Source organism: Mastomys coucha, unplaced genomic scaffold (genome assembly GCF_008632895.1).
Source record: "Mastomys coucha isolate ucsf_1 unplaced genomic scaffold, UCSF_Mcou_1 pScaffold14, whole genome shotgun sequence".
In the NCBI taxonomy this organism is placed as follows: Eukaryota; Metazoa; Chordata; class Mammalia; order Rodentia; family Muridae; genus Mastomys; species Mastomys coucha.
Window position 1 is genome coordinate 52,817,828 of NW_022196896.1, and position 8,806 is coordinate 52,826,633.

The 8,806-nt window shown below is 41.7% G+C and overlaps 1 long non-coding RNA gene across 1 annotated transcript in view; it reads right to left on the reverse strand.

Moving 5' to 3' along the window:
- Positions 1-8,202: 8,202 nt before the first annotated feature.
- Positions 8,203-8,806, reverse strand: part of LOC116088250 — a 1,246-nt gene continuing 642 nt past the window's right edge. Inside the window, exon 2 of the long non-coding RNA XR_004117838.1 lies at positions 8,203-8,441. This is a non-coding gene — a long non-coding RNA (uncharacterized LOC116088250). The remainder of the gene's footprint in view (positions 8,442-8,806) is intronic.

An 8,806-nucleotide genomic window follows, 5' to 3' on the forward strand; every position in this document is an offset into this window, starting at 1 on the left:
TACTGAAAGTGTTTGTGAGCTGGAGGAGTTCCCTGGTAGGATTTTTAGGGTCACTTGGGTATACTATCATATCTTCTGTAAATAACTATACTTTAATTTCTTTCTTTCCAATTTATATCCCCTTGATCTCCTTTGGTTGTCTTATTGCTCTAGCTAGAACTTCAAGTACTATGTGGAACAGATAAGGAGAGAGTGGGTAGCCTTTTCTTGTTTCTGATTTTAATGGAGTTGCTTTGATTTAATTTAATTTGATGTTTGCTATAGGCTTGCTGTAAGTTGTCTTTATTCTGTTTAGGTATGTCCCTCGTATCCTTAGTCTCTCCAAGACTTCTACCATAAACGTGTTTTGAATTTTCAAAGGACTTTTCTGCATCTATGAAATGATCATATGCTTTTTTTTTTTTTAAATCTTTCAGTTTGTTTATATGGTGGATTACATTTATTGATTTTTGGATATTGAACCATCTTTGTATCTCTGGGCTGAAGCCTACTTGATCATGGTGAATGATCTTTTTGGTGTGTTCTTGGATTTGTTTTGCAAGTATTGTATTGACTATTTTTGCTTCTATGCTCATAAGGGAAACTGATCTATAATTCTCTTTCTTTGTTGAGTCTTTTTTTAAAAAAAAAAAAAAATTGGGTATTTTCTTTATTTACATTTCAAATGTTATCCCATTTCCTGGTTTCCCTCCCTCCTGGAAACACCCTATCACATCCTCCCTTCCCTTGCTTTGTTGAGTCTTTATGTGGTTTGGGTGTCAGGGTAACAGTGGTCTCATAAAATGAATTGGGCAATGTTTTTTTCTGTTTTTCTTTTGTGTAATAATCTGAGGAGTAGGGGCTGGTGAGATGGGTCAGCTAGAAAGAGCACTGACTGCTCCTCCGAAGGTCCTGAGTTCAAAATCCCAGCAACCACATGGTAGCTCACAACCATCCATAATGAGATCTGACAGCATCTTTCTGGTGTGTCTGAAGACAGCTACAGTGTACTCACATATAACAATAAATAAATCTTTAAAAAGAATAATCTGAGGAGTATTAGCTTTAACTCTTCTTTGAAAGTCTGGTAGAATTCTGTGTTAAAATCATCGGGCATTGGGATTATTTATGCATTTATGTATTTATTTATTTGTTTTGGTTGGGAGACTTTTAATGACTGCTTCTATTTCACTAGGGATTATTGCTTATCTAATCTTGATTTAACTTTGTTATGTGGCGCCTATTGTGAGCATTATCCATTTCTTTTAGATTTTTCCAATTTGGTGGAGTACAGGTTTTTAAAGTACGTCCTTATGCTTCTTTGGAATTCCTCAGTGTTTGTTGCTATGTACCCCTTTTGTTTCTGTTTATGTTAATTTGGATATTCTATCTTTCTCCTTTAGGTAGTTTGGATAAGGGATTGCCTACCTTGTTGATTTTCTCAATGAACCAACTCTTTGTTTCATGTATTCTTTGTATTGTTCTGTTTGTTTCTAGTTTAGTGATTCCAGCACTCAGTTTCATTATTTCTTGGCATTTACTAACCTTCAGTGGGATTACTTCTTTTTTTCCTAGAGCAGTGGTTCTCAGCCTTCCTAATACCATGATCCTTTAATATAGTTCCTCATGTTGTGGTGACTCCCCACCCCCAACTATGAAATTATTTTCTTGCTACTTTTTAACTATAATTTTGCTACCATGATGAGTTGTAATATAAATATCTGCTATGCAGGATATCTGATGTGTAACCTCTAAAAGGGGTCTCAACCCACAAAGCAGTAGTTACTAGATTAATGATGTTAACTCAGAAGCTGGGACCAATCCCAGCAGACTCACTGAAGCCAGTAGATCGCGCTATGAAAAAGCAAACGGGTTTGCCAAGAATCTTTGGAATAGGGGCCAACAGTTCACTTCTAAGGCTAAAAAGATAGGCACTTCTTGGGGCCATAGTGATGGCTTAGCAGTTAAGAGCACTGGCTGCTCTTACAGAGGACAGAGCTTTGATTCTCACCACCCACACGGGAGCTCATCGCCGATTGTAAGTTCATGCTCATGGAATCTGGTGCTCATTTTTTTTGGAGTCTGAGGTCTCCATACCCATACATGCAAAACTAAAACTAAATTAACAAATGGATGGATGAATGAAAAAAGATATATACATGTTTACCTTTGCCCACATTCTCTTATGTGTTGAAATGGCTGTATGCATAGAAAAAAATTTTATTACTGACAATGCAGTACACCCGTAAAGCAAATTCAAGTCAGAAACTTACTTTTTCTTCTAAATCACTGACATCTTTTTTAAAAATATTAATTTATTTATTGATCTATTTATTTATTATATGTAAGTACAATGTAGCTGTCTTCAGACACCCCAGAGGAGGGCATTAGATCTCATTAAGGATGGTTGTGAGCCATCATGTGGTTGCTGGGATTTGAACTTAGGACCTTCGGAAGAACAGTACTCTTACCCGCTGAGCCATCTCTCCAGCCCCCCCTTTTTTAAAATTTTACATTTATGAACTATGATAACCATGTATATGAGTGTTTGCCTGCATGCTCTGGCTCCTCTCGCTCTGGCATAATACACCGTAGCTGTCTTCAGACACACCCGAAGAGGGCGTCAGATCTCATTACGGGTAGTTGTAAGCCACCATGTGGTTGCTGGGATCTGAACTCAGGACCGTCGGAGAGCAGTCAATGCTCTTACCCGCTGAGCCATCTCACCAGCCAATCACGGGCATCTTAACTTCTGTTTTAAGAGATGCCGTTGATATGAAGTTTAAGAGCCCTGACTTGGTGAGCGAGACATTTACCCTCTGGCCTTAAGCTAATGAGCAGAGAGAGCGTGGCCTCATCCATCTGATCTTTGTGTTTACTCAGTTGAATGCTGCTTTCAATATCTAAAGTCCATAATTAGGATCTGGTAACTATGACCCTAAAGTAACTACCATGAACCTGCACCTTCCCATCGTCTGCCTCATCCCTCAGAAAGGAGCTGGACGCGCTCTAGTTCTGTCCTAGGAGAGTGGACTCCAGCTGCTTCCTTTCAGTCTTCAACAAGAGAATCCAGATACCACCCTTGGGCCCCTACATTCCTCCCTTTACTCTGCATGATGACATACTTAGCCGGGAATTCATTGGATTGAGGTTGGGTTGCAACTAAGAATACCAAACTCTACTCTGAGTGAATGTGATAGCCTAAGACAACAAAGTTAAAGCTCAACCAGTCAGAAACCACCAGCTGCAGCTTTGTCACTCTTTGGTGAATTCATTTTAAGAGTTTTCTCTTTGTGCACCCTCCATGAACCCCTGAACCATTGAGGTTTTGTGCTTTCTGGTTCATAAATCATGTCTGTGCAAGTTCTGTCTCTAAAACTGTAACGCTCTGAGGTCCATCTATTAACACATGTTAGTAGGTTATGGTTGATAAAGCTTGAGGCAAATGAGTCCGTGAACCACAGTCACTTTCCTTGGACTTCTTGTATTTCCAGATACTAGATCACTCAAAGCCTGAGGAACACACACACACACACACACACACACACACAAAGATGGGTGCATTAATATTTATTTCTTTTGGGCAATGATGATACTTGATCTATATTGTTGTATTAGGGTTACCACTATTGCTGTGAAGAAACACAATGACTGAAGGCAACTTGTGGGGGATAGGCCTCTTTTTTGGATTATATATCCTGAGTCGTAATCCACTGAGGACTGTCCAAGACAGGAACTCAACAAGGAAGGAACCTAGAGGAAAGAGGTGATACAGAGGCTATGGAGAGGTACTGCTTACTGGCTTGCTCCCCATGGCTTGTTCAGTCTGCTTTCTTATAGAAGTCAGGACCACAGCCCAGGGGTGGCACTGCCCACAATGGGCTGGGTGTGTCCCATCAATCACTGATTAAGAAAATGCCCTACAGGCTTACCTGCAGCCTGATAATAGGAAGATATTTTCTCAGTTGAGGTCCCGTCCTCTCTGATGACTCTAGCTTGATAAAACTAGTCAGCACAATTGCTGAGTGATTAATGGCTTTGTATTTGAGGTGGCTACAAAGGTCAACATCCTACAGTCTCATCTCTTTGTTTTAAGGGGAACTTTTTTTGAAAAAAAAAAAACTTAAAACTGGGTGGACAATATTTTATTGATAAGTTAGTTATATCATCAAATGTATAACATTTATAGATATAGTTTGCCTATTTTTCCTTATTTCTTGGACTTTTTCCTCTGTACATCTGTGTCAAGATGGCTTGATGACAGAGCAGTATACACAGGTTTCCATTTGGGATCCAAGTGGGAGGTTACTATTTGTGGAACTTAAAAATTGTAGACAGATTTCAGCTTTAAAACTGAGGAAAATCATAGTGGTGATATCGAATGAATTTGAGCAGAAAGGGAGCATTTTAAAAAGTTTTTTTTGCATAACTGAGAAGAAAAAATATCCAGTTTTCTCTGGCCATAGCCCCTTAGGGACTTACAGTGTTTTTCTAGCCCTCCCTTACTGCCTATGTTAGACCAGTAAGGAAATAATTTCTCTCCAAAAACTGTAATGGGGGAGGGAGGTGGAAAGATGACTCAGTGGTTAAGAATGCCCTTGTGCTACAGTTATGAGGACCGGAGTTCAGATCCCAAGAAACCCATGTATATGTTAGATAGGGGTGGTAACTTGCCAATTACTAGTCTAGCTCCTAAAGGCAGAGACACAGAACTCCCAGAGCAGGCTGAGCTATGGACACTAGTCATCTCCATGAATTCCATATTTGACTGACATACCCTGCCTCAGTGTGGAGGCTTTGATTTTCAAAACTTACTTTAATAAGGGTTTTCAAATGCTTTGACACCCCCTTCTCGCCCACAGTCCAAAGGTAGGGGAGAAAAGATGGTAAATAGGACAAGGGGATGTGGACTTGTTTAGAAGTCCACACTTGGGGCAATTTTAATCTCTGTCAGGATACCTATAGTCCAGTTTAGTAGTGTCAGGATTCCAACAGTCCAGTTCAAAAGTCTCACCAAACACGAATCAGCAACTGGGAGAGATGGGGAGATGATGATCCAGCAGAAACTGCCAGGCCTCTGCTAAATCTGCATGAGCCAGCGGGAACGGGAGTGACCAAGACCTTCTAGGACACCAGGAGAAGTTCTCTGCCATGCCTCTCTCAAGGAAGTGAAGATCAGCAAAGATGGAAGACCAAGGAAGAGCTGCACAGCTAGCTTATGCAAGCTCCCTGTCGTCGTCTATTGAGTCCTATTTATACTCTCTCCAAACATCACGTGCCCTCCCATAGGTCTTGCCTCAGCAACACATGTGAGTCTGCATCACATGACATGACCAGAAACTTCCAATGCATCAGTGAAAAAGAGAGTCATTTGAAGATATTCTGGGCAGCAATTTTGTGTTGGGAACCATGAGAGCCCTGAGATAAACATCCTGCCCCAGCTAATTGAGAACCCTGAGATTAACATCCTGCCTGACAATCACAAGGATCCAGCTTGGCCCTGAGAAAAAGAACATTCACAGAAATCCACCCCCTCTCCACCTGTCACCCCAGAGCTCAACCCCAGAAGATTTTGTAACCTTCCATCTCCCTCCTTCCTTCCCCCTCCCCTTGTAAACTTCCTTCTCCCTCCTTCCTCTCCCCCTCCCTCCAAGATTTTTGCTTTAAATATGCTCTCCTCAACCAAGTAAACGGCTCTTGACAAGCAATGCTTCCTTGAGTCCTGTCGTCTCTCTCGGCCATTCTTTATTCACAGGTTGTGACCCTCCTCATTCCCCCGAATAACGTGACCTGCAGGCCAGGTCAATTTTGGACTTCCAAGGTACATGCAAGCGTGCATACATATACACATACACATCACACATATAAAAATAGGAAAAATATACAAGATGTATTAATGAAAACTTACAACTGCATTTTCTTAATTAGCCTTCTGACTACACTTTTGACTATAAAGATCCAAAGACTTGGGGCTGGAGAGATGGCTCAGCGGGTAAGAGTACTGACTGCTCTTCTGAAGGTCCTGAGTTCAAATCCCAGCCACCACATGGTGGCTCACAACCACCTGTAATGAGATCTGACGCCTTCTTCTGGTGTGTCTGAAGACAGCTACAGTGTACTTACATATAATGATAAATCTTAAAAAAAAAAAAATTTTTAAAAAAAGATCTAAAGACTTTTGTTTTTGCCCATGCACATCTATTTCAGAAGTGTTTAAACACAGAAAATAAAAGAAATTGATTGCAAAACAGTAGCAGCTTTTACAAGTACTTAAGAGTGAGGCACGGCAGAAAGGAAGCCGCCTGTAAGCAATGGCTGGACACAGAAATGGCCAGGAGCACGTGAATGAAAATGCCAAGCGTCATTAACTAAAAACGCCCCCAGCACTCAGGGCTAGAAAAATCACCCAGCACTTAGTAGTGCTTGCTGTTCTTCCAGAGGTCCTGGGTTTAGTTCACACACTCAACTTACCTAGCTCGCAACCATCTGTCATCCCAGTTTCAGGAGATGTGATGCCCTCCTCTGGCTTCTGCGGGTACCAGGTACAGGAATGGTGTACATACATACATGCAGGCAAACACTCACATCAAATAATATCATAAGTAAGTGGGTTCAGCTTCAGATAGTCTGAAATTCTTGGCTTACTTATGAAAAAATGTAGATGAATGCTTTGTGACCATGTATGCACTTAGAATAGTGTAGAGTCCACTTAGTCCAGTTAGCGTTACCTCCCTGTCTCCCGCAGAGCTTCTTACTTCTCTCATACAGGGCATTCGACAGACCTGGTCCACCCTCATCTTCCTAAACTATCGCCTACGTGTATTTGTTGGTTCGTTCGAGACAGAGCCTTATGATGTCATCCAGACTCTTCCCATACTCAAAGGCTCAAGCAATCCTGTGTTCTCTGTCTCCTGAGCGGCTGGGACTACGGGTACACATCTTGTGACCTGACTCTAGGTAGTACTTACTTTTTCATACTGGTGTTAAAAAATCTCAGGAGACCTCCAGGCCAATGAGATGGCTCTGTGCTTAAAGACACTACAGGTAAGCCAGGTGACCTGACTGGTGGGAGGGGAAGAAACTATTCCTGCAAGTCGTCCTCTGACCTCCACATATGTCTCATGGTATGTATGCCTTTCCACATCCCCCCTCCCAGAAATAGACTAATAATTCTAAAAAGGTTCTGAGTCTTACCATATTTGGAAAAACACTTATTAGACAAAAATAATTTCCTTAGTAAATTGGCAAAAGGAATTAAGACAACACGTGTAGGGCAATGAAAAAGTTTTAAACTGTTAATGTTTCTAAATCAAAGCAAATAACAATTACATGCTGTCAAAATGTCCTTTTGAGTGACAAGGTTACTTGATATTACTGACAGGCCCAATGGTTCAGCTCTGAGGTGCCAAGCTCAGGAATAGGATATCAGGGGTGGGTGACTGCAGGGAAAGGAAACAAACTTACCTTTGTAGGTGGTGATAGAGACTCAGGCTGTGGGGAGATGAAGGAATTTCAGCCCAGGAGACTTACCACTTTGTACAAAACCCTAATGGTAAATAAACAGGCATTGGCTCACAGTCATGGGAGGCTACATAGGGAAGGAATTCATTCTAAAGCAATAGGTAGTAGGACTCCATTTTTGTTTAACTCAGGATGGTATGAGCCTGGCCATTTTTAAGAGAGAGTTTTGTATATACATACACACAAGCACATAGAAGCGTGCAGACACACACACACACACACACACACACACACACACACACACACACACACACACACAAACAGGTTACAAGAAAAATGTGGTGGATGCTAGGTAGACCACAGCACTTAAAAGCTAACCCAGATATTTATCTAGAGACTCAAGGTCAAGGCTGCAGTGATAGCTACTTGAATTAGTTTTCATTGTTGTGTGGGAAATGAACAGCACACAGCAATATAAATTATTATTTCCACAAGCAAAATGGAACTAAGCTGCTTCTCCAGGCCTCACCTGGCTGAAATCAAAGTGTTGGTTGGGTTGTGACCTTCTCTGAGGCTTAAAATCCTTTACAGCCTTATACAGGTCAGCAGTGATGGCAGGGGTGGAGAGAGGCAGAGGGAGGTGCAGCTCCAATCTGTTGTTGGCAGCACCCTGAGGAGTTCCCATCATCTTTTAGGAGTCTGAACTCAGAGAAATCCAGATTAGTCACTTCACCATGAAAATAATTTCAAGACCAACCAGTATGAGGTAGAGTTGGAGTTTATTAAAGACCTCTTGTTTGTTTGCTTGCTTGCTTGTTTTTTTTTAAGCACCAGGGTTAAAAGAAAGAAAGATGCAGTCACAGTTAAGGGTCTTCCCGGTTGCCATTGTTGAAGTCTGGGTAGCTTCTGAAGTTGCATCTTGAAGGTGATGGAAGGGAGCAGAATAAGATCACGGGAGGGTCCCACGTGGGTAGAAGTGCAGCTCACAAGGTAAAAACACCCTAGGATGCAGGTACGGTGCAGGGCGTTAAGGTGTTTCTACTAGACACAGAATTTTAGTGTTGTGTGTGAGTGTCCAAGAAAAAGGTTATACCAGGGAAGGACAGAAAGACAGGAGCATGCATGAAGATGTGTTGGGAGAAGGAAGACCCACCGCTGGTCCTGCTGACGGTGCTGGGAACTCAAGGCACCACTGAGTAAGCCAGAGTTGCCTGTGGAACAGACTATGTTCCCAAAAGACATCCGGTCAAGGATAGTAAGAAAACTGTACTTCCTACGGCCCAAATGGTGTAAAACTTTGACTCTCTAGCACCTCCGTCCCTATAAATCCACCTTACAATGTGCTTACAGAAAAGGATTCTTTAAT